Here is a 12,359-nt window from a genome sequence, read left to right as displayed (position 1 = left end):
TGTTGTTTTTTCTCGAATATTTTCAACTTGCAGTTGGTTGAATCCACAGATGTGGAACCTGCAAGATGCAGAGGGCTGACAATACCACTGCCTAGACATTGCTTATGCACAAGCAGGGTGGGAGAGGGGACTTTGGAAAAAGAAGCAAGACGCTGGTGGCTATACTGACAGGGTCACAGATGACAGTCAAGCCAACCAAACAGAAAATTATTGGGAAAACACAAACTCTTCTGGAGAAGAGACTCTAAGGCTTCTATGCAGCTTCAAGAGCATTCCCTGCCAAAGAGCATCCTCTGCCCTACCCTGGGCCCTTCTCTATTCCTATTAGTGTGGGAAGTTCTATTTGATGGCTTTCATGGAAAAACCTTGGCACCGCAAAACCAGCCTAGTGGTAATCCCCATCCAAAAAGTAAAACCAACCTCTATAAAACTGGAATGTCCTGCTACTTGTTCTTATAGCTCACCCTCCCTACGTCTTTCTTACATGTAGGCCAAAAACTAAAGAAATGTTTTAGTTTGAAATTAGAAATTGGAAATATCCAACATTTGAGAAAGACCTAGTAAGTGTTTCAAACACCACATAAAATGCATTACCGTGAAAGTGAGACCCTCATATAGCATGAAGCTAAGGGACAGAAAATATGAGTCAAGCACTGTCGCATACAGAATGGAGCCCAGAGCCACACTTTCTTGCTTTGGCTATTTCACTTCATGGCAGCAAGGACCCCGTTTCTCAATCTGCAGCCTACACAGGCCGGTACTCTCTCTAAATCAAGGGTATGGTTCCCACTAGGACAAAAGTCCCTGGAACTCCAGGCTAGATGCCCCAAAGCAGGGAGAATCTTGAAAGTCAATAGTGCATCAGTTACTCGATGCCTGTGGTTTCAATGTAAGCGATGGAAGAAGTGAGAGTCACTGAAGCTTCCACTTGGATCCAGTTTCTGACGGAAAGGGGAAGGGATTGTGGGCTGGGTATCAAAGAGTTAGGCTTTGATGAGCATGCATGTACAATCAGCAACAAAAGTGGAGTCTCCTAGTCAGACTCTCAAATTTCAGATTTTTTGTTCTTAAGATTTCCTTCAGGCATTGGGGAATTGCCCATTGTATTTGCCTGGAGAATGGCCAGCTGAAGCAAAACCTCAATGAACAGAGATCCAAGCGATCTACTGCAGATAAACATTGATTTCCCCCCAAAGCAGGTCATCACATGAGCTACACACATGGGTTAGAGTTTGGCTTTTCTAGTGTTGTCTGAAAATATTTCACCTTGAGTACTATACTATAAACACTCCTCATCCTTTCTTAACCATTTTTTTAGGTTATTGAAAGAGAAAGGAAACTGAGAAGCATTTTACTTACTCTAAATTGATATATGTATAATTTTCTAGGCTTTCTTATGATGTTAAGGACAAGATGAAGCAAATTTAGAATGCTGCTTCCTCTCTACCCTGTCTTCCTTGGTAAAAATGTCATTAAATTGTATTTGATATTGTTTCCTTGAACCCTTTGGATTTGTTTTTTGTTGGTGGTGGAGGTGGTTTTCTGTTTTTGTTTTTTTCCTTCCACAGGCTACTGTGAGGCATGAGGGAATAGAAATGAAATGCTACAAGGGAAAGCACAATTATCAGAAAGTTGTCAGCTGTCACATTTGACTTATGTTTCATTATCTTCCTCCCCTTTTCGTTTTTTGCCTCCATGTTAAAGTCGTAATTGGATGTAAGGAAGAAAGTGCTACCGGAGGTGAATGGAAGCCCTGAAAACTAATTTGCCCCTAGTAGTATTTCAGCATATGGTGCTGCCCTGAGATGAGGCTCCAAAGCCTCTCACTGAATCGTAGAGAAACAGGGCTTCTCTCCCCCGCCCTGGCCCCCCAGTGCCCCTTATCTTAGCTCTCCCCTGCCACTGCCCCTGAAATTTACTTCTGGGCTTATCAGATCAGTTGTCAAGAAAGCCTTCATGGTTTAATTCTTTAATCTCAGGCCACTGTTAGTTACTGGCAAGATCAGGATTGAGCAAGAATTCTAATCCTATTGCCTGTCAATTCATTTTAACCTCAATCTTCTTTCCTACCTCCTTATTCCCACGACCTGTTTCCTGCTCTCACAAAGGCTTATAGAAAGTGCCTTGAATTGATCTGAGTGATCAAAACTGACCACATGACCAGCATGACTATTCATGAGCCTGCGTACTTTTCTAGCCATGTACTCTCTTGGGACCACTCTGTACTCCACAGGATCCCAGATATTTTCTCTTTCCCTCAAAATACCCTCAAAGACCACACTAAGGTTACTCAGTGCTGGAGAGAGAGAGAGACTCCCCTGAAAGAAAGGAGAAAGTGACCCCTCTGAAATTAATCAGAGAGACAGTCCCAGCCCTGATCCCAACTGTGGTTCCCAAATTTTAGTGTGCTTGAGAATTATCTGGATAACTTGATTTCTGAGTCCCAGAACTAGGGATTCTTATTTAAGGGTCCAGATTGGAGGCCAGGATTCTGATTTTTAAGATCGCCCCCCATGGGATTCTGCTGGGAGTGGCTGGACTTTAGTTTCTCAAATTCAGAGCCAGAAGTCCGGTAAGAAAAGTGGCCACCGGAAACAAAAGCAGGTAAAGTCATCTTAAGAAGAGAGATGGTACGTCTGCAAGAGGGAGGAAGACAGGAAAGAATGCCTGGAAATGTCCATGGTTACATTCTGATGGAGAAGCAAGAAAGTCTTAAGTGGAGTCCAGCAAGGATAGCAGAGGGGCATTAGGTAGGAATTCCCTATAGCCCAGAGTTAGAGGGAACGCTATGCTTCTGCCATTTGGGGAGGAAAGGGGAAGACAGAGGGAACAGAGGAGCAGGGAGAGGTTGTGCTGGCAGACCCAGATCCAGGAGCTCACCAACCAGGACACATGAACCAAGGCTGGCTGTCAAGGCTAACATGGGGCAGTCCCAGTGGTGAGTGTCACACACAGTAATGATCCCACCGCCTGGTGCTTCTGAGGAGGCTGTGTAAATCTTCCTGTGGGTGAGGAAGGGGCTTATTCTGTAAATCCCTGCCTGGTTGACGTGGTAATTCATATTTAAATATCTGCTCTCGGTCTTGACAGGGAATTACCTAGCAAATCTCTGGGGAAGCTTCAATTCTTCCCACAAATCTTCCCTAGCTGCCTGAGCAAGGGTCATCATTTCAGGACCCTCCAAGCAGAATGTGAGTGATCAGACCTCTTTCTCCATCATCTCAGAACTAAGCCCCATGTAAGCCTTGCCTACAGTGTTAGAGACAAAGAAATCCCAGAACTAGTTCCTTATTAGTCTAGAGATAGGCTAGATAGAGTCTGCAACCCCTCTGCAAAGGGGCAGATGGGAAAAGCGTCTACTAAACATCAAAGTTAAAGACTTTGGTTATCATCCACCTAGAAGATAATTGAATCTTCTATTCTCTCTGTCTGTTCCTGGGTTTTAATTCAAGTTCCTTTAATACACAGGAGGAGGACCTTTCTCGATTTTTAGATCTGACTTTGCAAACAGTTACGGATTTACAAATTAAAACACAGCCAAACAGGAAGTCAAGCACCCTGGAACATCGAAACCCTTCCAGGTCACTCAGAGGCGACTTCATGCATGAGGTGCATGGCCCTGCTTCCTGCAGTGACAAAAATCTAGGCCAACCAGCAAAACTCAAAGAAAGTCTCCTAAAAGAATGTGTGTGTTCCCTTCACCATCCCAGGAAAGGGGCTTTAAAGAAAAGAAGAATTTAGAAATCCATCATCATGGATGGATTTAGCAATGTGGACACACACCAAGGAGGAGGCTGAGTTGGAGAATGGGCTCTAGAGGGGAGAGGGCTGAGACTAACTAGCCTGTTTAACAAAATACATCACACCCAATTAAAACTTAATTTTAAATAAACAACAATAACAACAACATTTAGTATATCCCATGCAATATTTGAGACACATTTACACTAAAAAAGCATTCCATATTTATCTGAAATTCCAATTTAATTAGGTTTCTTACTTGCTAAACCTGGCAAATCTGGGAAAGAAGAGTCCACAAAATGCACACTTTTTGTTTGTTTGTTTGTTTATGTATGCAAATATATATAGTTCATTTCTTTTAAAAAATTTTGTTATAGTTAACAATTTTTTTTTAACTATCTTTATGAAGATGTGGGGTACAATTCAGGGTTAGGCATACACACATTGATTATACAAGTATCTTGTTGATGAGATGTGCCCCTCCCTCCCCTAGCAATATCCCTCAACTGCCAATCCCACCCCACCCTCCCCTGACAGTTTCCCACTACTGCCAATCGTTTTCTTACAGTAGTATAATTGTTCAAGGTCCGCTTATGAGTGAGAACATATGGTACTCTGTTCTTTGTTTCTATAATAGATCACTGAGTATGATCGACTCTAAATCCATCCAAGTTGCTGCAATGTCCATATGTTTGTCCTTCTTTATGACTCCATAGTATTCTATTGTGTATATGTACCACATTTTTTTTAATCCAGTCTAGCTTCGATGGGCAACATGGTTGGTTTCATGTCTTTGCTATAGTGAACAGAGCTGCAACAAACATACTTGTGCAGGTATCTTTTTTGTAGAATGATTTGAGTTCCTCCAGGTATATTCCCAATAGGGGAATTGCTGGGTCATATGGGAGGTCAATTTCTGGTTCTTTCAGAAACTGCCACACTGTCTTTCAAAGAGGTTGCACTAGTTTGCAAAATGCACGTTTTACTGTGCATGCAGATTGCTAGCCAAATCAAGCACTCAGCAGTGAGGATCCTCCCTTGCTAACTCTGCCCCTAATTTGGAGAGCCAAGTATGTGGTCAGTTGCCTCTAGCCACAAGGCTGCAGTTCCAAATCCTGTTTTCTGAGTGGGACACTGGTAGGGGGAACTTGTCTCTGCATCTTAACAAGCCCAGAATTGCTTTAGATTCCTGAGTCTCAGATAATATGGGCACTGGGCAGAGGGAAGTCATGGCATTTTAGAAAGTAGTCTCAAGTGTTTGTATAATCTTAAGAAGAACGGTTCAGGACAGTACGTATGTTTGAGCAACAAAACGTTAGTGAATGCCTGCTGTATATTGGGCATGCTGGAAGAGCCAAAGGGAAGAGATGATTGGTCCTTTCCCTCAAGGAACTTGTGGGTGTACTGGAGAGACAAGACAAATGCACCTATACCTGCAACGAGCAACTATGGAGTGGCCCATCACTTTCAACACAACAGCCCAGTAGCGGCTGTTGGGTTAGTCTGCAAACTGCCATAGATTCGGCCAATAAGGAGACAATGAGCCCAAATGTATTTAGACCAGCTTATTATGTACAGCAACAGGAACATTTTGGTGCAAGTTCTCTAAGCCCCAAGTCCAATAGGACAAAGCAACAAAGGCCGGGTGTTGCCTGCACACAAAGTGGATGTACATTACAGGATAAAAACCCTGAGACTAGGAGAGAGACTCAGATATTACCTAGCGCTGCAAGCAAACCTGCCGTCCTTTCCTTTAGAGAGAGAAATTATTTGTATTACTTTGAAATATAAGTAAAACTCTGTAAGGAGGGACTTTCTCCATCTTTACTATTGAGAATGTAAATAGATTCACTCCCGAGGGAGTCCCTGTCTCTACGCTTAGAAAAATGATCCTTAAAAGATAGCTCTAGAGCAAGTGCCTGTTCAAGCCTAGACATGCAGAAACGTGAGAGATTCATAGACAATTGCATCCCAACGGCAACACATAGCCTTATATAATGAAGAGCTAACAGAATGATTAAGACTTTAAGTGGTGTGGTTTGAGAAGGAGACTGATGGCAGCTACTGTAGTTAAAGAATGCTTCATTGAGGAAGAACTTGAGGTTGTCCTTGTAGAACTTGTAAATAATGTCCAAGACTGCCAGAAAATTTTATCCACTAGAACAGGGGTCAGCAAACGTTTACTCTAAAGAGCCAGATGATAAATATTTTGGGTTTTGCAAACTATATAGTCTCTATTTCAACTATTCAGCCCTAGTATTGTAGTGTGAAAGCTGCCATAAATAATATGGAAGTGGCCGGACTTGGTGGCTCAGCCTGTAATCCCAGCACTTTGGGAGGCCAAGGTGAGTGGATTGCCTGAGTCTGCGGGTTCAAGACCCGCCCGGGGCAACTTGGCGAGACCTCGTCTCTACAATAAATTAAAAATTAGCCAGAATATGGTAGCTCATGCCTGTAGATGTGGCTACTTGGAAGGTTGAGGCAGAAGGATGACTAGAGCCCAGCAGGTCGAGGCTGCGGTGGCCGGGAGCGTGCCACTGCACTCCAGCCTGGGTAATGGAGTGAGACTCCAACTCAAACAAAACAAAACACAAAACAAAACAAAAAAAGACAATATGTAAGTGAATGGGTGTGCTATGTTTCAATAAAACTTTACTTACAAAAACAGGCATAGATTGGATTTGTCCCATGGACTATTGTTTGTCAGTTCCAGCATTAGAACACACAACAATCAACCTTCAAAAATATGCAACAGGGCAATCAATTGTTGAAAATGACAGAAAGGATTTATTCAAGGTGAAGAGAGTTAGATAGAAAAGCACTGAATACTGAAGAGCAATGGAGGCAATACCTTGATGAGGTGATTCCTCCTAGGGTTCTTTTTTTTTTTAAGATGGAGTCTTGCCCTGTTACCCAAGCTGGAGTTCAGTGGTGCCATCATAACTACTGCAGCCTCAAATTCCTGGGCTCAAGTGATCCTCTCACCTCAGCCTCCTAAGTAGCTGGGACTACAGGCACACACCACCACACCTGGCTAATTTTTTTTTTTTTGGTAGAGATGAGGTCTTGCTATGCTGCCCAAGCTAGTCTCAAACTCCTGGCTTCAAACGATCCTCCCACCTTGGTGTCCCAAAATGCTGGAATTACAGGTGTGAGCCACTATGCCTGACCAAATCCTAGGGTTCTTTTATCACTCTGACATTCCATAATTGTTTAGGGGTTGGGTGACTATAAACCATCCAGGAGTTCTGTGCTTTTTCCCAAATGCAAGAGTGAAGTCAGAGTGCTGAGGAATCTTAATCTATATATTCACCTCCAAGATTCTACAAGAGCTGAGTAGGCCGTGAGTCCTACTCATACAATAGCTTCCTAGGTTCCCCAAAAGAAATGATTAAGGAGACTTTGAGTCCGATGGTCAATGACCTGTTGCTGACACCTGGATGAAATCTTCATCATAAAAACAGGAGGAGCACATTGGTTGGTAATCCTGCAAGTAAATTCCCTGAGGCAGATGATAGGCAAGATACCAGGACTCTGTCCTGTTCATGACAAGAGATAAACACTTTGGAATATGGTGTTGTGTGATGCTGCTCAAATACTTATTTCCCAGGGTTTTAAGATGTACCTAGGATTTTTTTTTTGAGTTGGAGTCTCACTCTGTTGCCCAGGCGGGTCTCGAACCCACAGGCTCAGGCAATCCACTCACCTCAGCCTCCCAAAGGTGCGGGATTACAGGCTGAGCCACCAAGCCCAGCTCCTAGGATTTTTTAAAAATCAGATATGATAAGATGACAGATACAGAGACCATTGCCTTTAAAAGAAAAGTTTATTACTTACAGTTCCCAAGGGAGGGGTCATGTCAAACCACATAGGGCCATACAAGGAAGAACCAGGGTCAATAAGGATGCAGAGGATAATGAAAAACATGGGCAAAAGCCTTTATTGTTGTTTTCACAGAAGGAACAGGTGAGGCAGAGTAAGCAACTGAGCAGGTTTAGAACTGGGTAGTTCGAATAATTTCAGCAGGCTCGAGGCTATAGGTGTGGTCTGGCACCTAGCCATGGCATGATTTAGGGCAGGGGAACAGACTGTAGGAACCGGATAAAAGGAGAAGATGGGAGTATGGGCTCAGGATTGGTTGGTTTACAACCAAGGATGTGCTCTCAGGTAAATAGTTTGCTCTCTCTAGGAATTAGTATGTCTCCTAGGTCTGAAAGGCCCTAAGATGTCATAGCATTGTAAAATATAGAAAACAAAGTGCATCATTAATACACTGAACCGCTAGAAATTTTTATTCTAAGAACAGAAGAAGCTATAGCCTAAAAGAGCTTTAATCCCTTGGCAAAGATCATATGGGCTAAAGGATCTGTGATCTTTGTAAAAAATTCTTTCATTACACTCAGGTGGCAGCAGAGAGAACAGCAGTGAGAACAGCAGAACTTAGACAACAGCCTTTCAAGAGGACAGCAATTCATAAGGCCATGTCACTCAGTCTGTGTGAATGGTGTTCTCTGGATTGTGCAGTGCACTGGCTGCATAGCTGTACACACAGCTGTACATAGTAGTCTTGAGTTTGAGCACCCAAGGAACATAGGAAAGGAGAATATATCAGCCAAGTTTTTAGTTGCAGGCAACAAAATCTACTTCAGCTAGTTCAATCAGAAAATATTAGATCATTTAGAGCGTTGGGGCTCAGAAAATGATACCCCAAAGTATGGTGCTATGGCATGCTTAGTACTTTGCATTACGGGAGATTGGAAGATCTTAGACACTGTTTCAGAATTCGGGTCTCTCTGACCTTCCATTGTTTTTCCCTTCAAGTATAGCAAGGGGCTCTTTCCCTTTGAAGTTTTCTTATTTGACCAGGGAAGTTTTCCAAAAGAAATACAATTGTCTTTAATCACCTGTCTGAAACTTTATTACCCAGGAAAGATTAATCACTAAAGAAACTAAAGATCGACTTTGCAGATGCTGCTGCCTTGAGCCTTTTCCCATCAGCCATGGTCAACCCCACGCCATCCTTCCCTTGGGCAGTGTCTCCTTCTAGCTGTTTGCAGACAAAGTTCCAAAGACAGCAGAAAACTCATCTTCTGAGCACTGAAGAGAAAGGATTCGGTTATAAGCGTTCCTGCTTTCACAGAATCATTCCAGGGTTTATGTGCCAGGGTGGTGACTTTACATACCATAATGTCACTGGCGGCAAGTCCATCTATGGGGAAAAATTTGATGATGAGAATTTCATCTTGAAACATACAGGTCCCTGCATCTTGTTCATGGCAAATGCTGGACCCAACACAAATGGTTCCCGGTTTTTCATCTGCACTATTAAGACTGAATGGTTGGATAGCAAGCATATGGTTTTTGGCAAGGTGAAAGAGGACGTGAATGTTGTGTAAGCCATGGAGGGTTTGGGGTCCAAGAATGGCAAGACCAGCAAGAAGATCACCATTGCTGACTGTGGACAACTCTAATAAATTTGACTTGTTTTATCTTAAACTACCAGATCATTCCTTCTGTAGCTCAGAAGAACACACCCTCCATCCCACTTGCTCACTATATCTCTATATAATCTCTATAATCTTTGTGCTCTTGCTACAATTCTTTGGGTTCCATAATTTCCTTATTCCCTTCCACATCTAGTTGGATTGCAGAGAAATAAAAAACTAAATAACAACAACAAAAAAGAAACTAAAGATCATCATTATACCCACCCAGACAGACTTTTCCTCTGTTATTTTGAGAACTATTACCTGAGAGATTTCATCTACATAATAAGACAACCATTGATCCCAGTGCTGTTCTAACCCTCACCATCCTATAACTTGTCACTACCTCTCCCAGAGTCCAGAAGAACTTTTTTCCAGACTGTCGTTTGTCCTTTGAGTTCATTCATGGCCACTAAAAATTATTTAAGATTACTTATATTCCCCACCTCACTATCCCCTGTGAAGGAAGTATGTAAGCTTCAATTCAGCCCTTCTTTGAGTTTTATATTTTGTGTGACTCCTATGTGTTTGAACATTGTTACATTTATGTGCCTTTTATTCTGTTAATTTGTCTATTGTCAGTTTATTTCAACAGATTCAGTTATCAAAACTTCAGAGGGTAGAGAGGAAGTTCTGTCCACCTTGACATAAGGCAGACTAAAGAGACACAGCCAGGAACAAAGAAGCCAAAGAAAACACCCAGCTACAGTGTGGAGCTCTTCTAGTAGAAACTCCACTGCTATTGCCTTGGCACCTTAATGCTAGGGATTGGACTTTAGTGCCAGAAGCTCTGCCACAACTGTCCCAGAAGAGCCAGTTATGCTTGCTGTCATGTTTGTCAGAAAATCAAATCTAAGGACTCCTAAATGCCAGGGTAACTGGGCAGTGTGGGTCTTAGCTTTCAGGCTCTCCAGCTGAGGAACGCAAATGAAAAGGGGATTGGAATCTACATTAAGGGAGCCAAGTTACATCATTTGCCAAGTTAAAGATGAAAAACTTGGAGTTTCAGGAACAAAACTGCGGATTAGAAGCTGGAATTATCACCTGAGTTCTTGACTGCCCCATGCCAGTGTGGACTCGGATTAAAGGCTGAATAATCTGAAGTAAGGAGCTCCAAAACTCTTTTAAGTAGACAGCATTTTGCCCATAGACACACTCCCGGACAATGAACTAAATCACATTCTAAGTGCCACATATAATATTTATCCCTTGAAGGATCCCACTGTGAATTCTTTTGCAAAGTTAATAGCCATCCTTCTATATTTCTTCTATGTGAAACTGGATTTAATATACTGAACTTTCTTAAAACAAGGTATACCATCCCATTGGAGCTTTTTAAAATAATAGGACATCACAAATCTCATGAAAGGAAGCCATAAAAAAGTCACAGTTTTGACATAACAGGCATAACGTAACTGCAAATGGAAACTGGCAACTGTCAATGCCATCATTCAATTCCCTGACTTCCAAATTAAGAGCTGGAACTCATCAGTTTGGACATGGAGAGAGAGTTACAGATCCTAATACCTGGTCATGTCTACATAGTAGCTAAAGCCCTCGGAGTATCACCTCAGACATAGATCACGGGCCCCACATTCATATGTGTGCTATAAATACTCACCACGGAGCTGCTGGATGGGAAGACTAGGTAATCAATGCTCTTATAAAAAGCAGCATGCAGATGGTAATTAACACCTCACATCTTACGTCCCCAAGGGCAAAGCAGAATTGCTACACTGGCAGCAACATGGAAAAGGGGTGTTGGGTTTCCTGCCCAACTTTTCACTCTTATTTATGATCTTTTTAAAATTTTTTTTTGCTCAGAGAGCTGGAGGCCAAAGCTGCACATTATGAAAAATTTCTCTGCCTGCTCACTCAAATCTCAGCTCATAATGGAGGCTGGGTCTTGTTAATAGATTCATGTACTCCTTCCCCAGTGCCTTGTCAAATAATAGCAGAATCACACATCTCACCAGTTCACCAGGCGGAGGGGGCTTGTTTATTGCACTGTCTGGAGCAGAACCAAATTATTTATGGACCATTTAGATGCAAATGTATCATTCATTGAGCAAACACACCGCATATGCGGACAATTTAGCCAAACAATGGATCTATAAGGACATCCCCGCTAATCTCTGAGTATCAACTGTGTCTTTTCAAAGGGGATTTGGATTTTCTCTGAATTGATCAAACTTGACAAGTAATTTCTACCTAATGTTTAGGCTAGCTTCTTCTCTCTTCACCATCTGTAGGTGAGAAATCCTATTTTCTGCCAGTGACGAGGTAATGCAAAAGGCCACAAACGCAGCTTAGGAAAGAGAAGGAGATCTTGTGCCCACCACTGTCGCCACAGAAAATGAAAACCATTCCGAAGGATCTGTTTTGTTTGGTTGCTCTGAAATTACAAAACATTTTCATTCAACTCATGCCCCATCCCCCAACCCAATTATGCTTCCTGAGCTTTTGCCAGAGAGGAAGCTGTGAAGAAATCTAAGCCATCTTTGTACAAAGAGAGAGTGTTCTTGCACACTCACTCAAAAGAATGTCTGAGTCCCCACTCGGGAATTGTAAAAAAGCCTCAATTGTTCCAACAACTCTCAGAATCAATGAAAACGGTATTAGGGGGAGAGACACCAAATTTGAAAACTCATCTCGTCCTGGAGTTTATTATCAAAATGTCAGCCTGACTCAGCTGCACTAAACAACTGGGTGAGTGGGAGAAGGGTAATGTAATAAGCACAGTGGGTCAGAGAGGTAAAACGGAATTAAGTGAATTTTTATATTGCAGGCTGGGAGGGAGGGACAGAGGGGCTGTGCAGTCTCCAAATGGGGCCTGAAAATCAGCCTCTAAGTCTTCTAATCTCAATACTAAGACCTACGTGGCTTTCTGTCCTGATGCCAAATGAGTGACATTTTTTTTTAAAAATCACATTTTCCTTTTTCCATGTCCAAATGGAGAAATGATAACCTGGAATTGAAAGGACAGACCGAGAGTGGGAAGCCATTTTTCATCTTGTTCTTAAACCCTGACACAATGATGAGAAAGTAGAAGCTATGCTTCTGGAGAAATGCACACTTTAGGTATAATTAACTTTACCGACTTTGTCTTTTCAGAAACAGACTTCCAGGTAT

At 42.3% G+C, this 12,359-nt stretch overlaps 1 pseudogene; it reads left to right on the top strand.

Annotated features, from left to right (window-relative positions):
* Window positions 1-2,513: 2,513 nt before the first annotated feature.
* Window positions 2,514-9,212, top strand: LOC110595988 (annotated as a pseudogene).
* The last annotated feature ends 3,147 nt before the right edge of the window (window positions 9,213-12,359 follow it).

This window comes from Carlito syrichta, unplaced genomic scaffold, assembly GCF_000164805.1.
Source record: "Carlito syrichta isolate Samal-C Ts95f unplaced genomic scaffold, Tarsius_syrichta-2.0.1 Scaffold305658, whole genome shotgun sequence".
Taxonomy (NCBI): domain Eukaryota; kingdom Metazoa; phylum Chordata; class Mammalia; order Primates; family Tarsiidae; genus Carlito; species Carlito syrichta.
The sequence above is the reverse complement of the archived record's forward strand: the minus strand, read 5'-3'. Positions and strand labels throughout refer to the sequence as shown.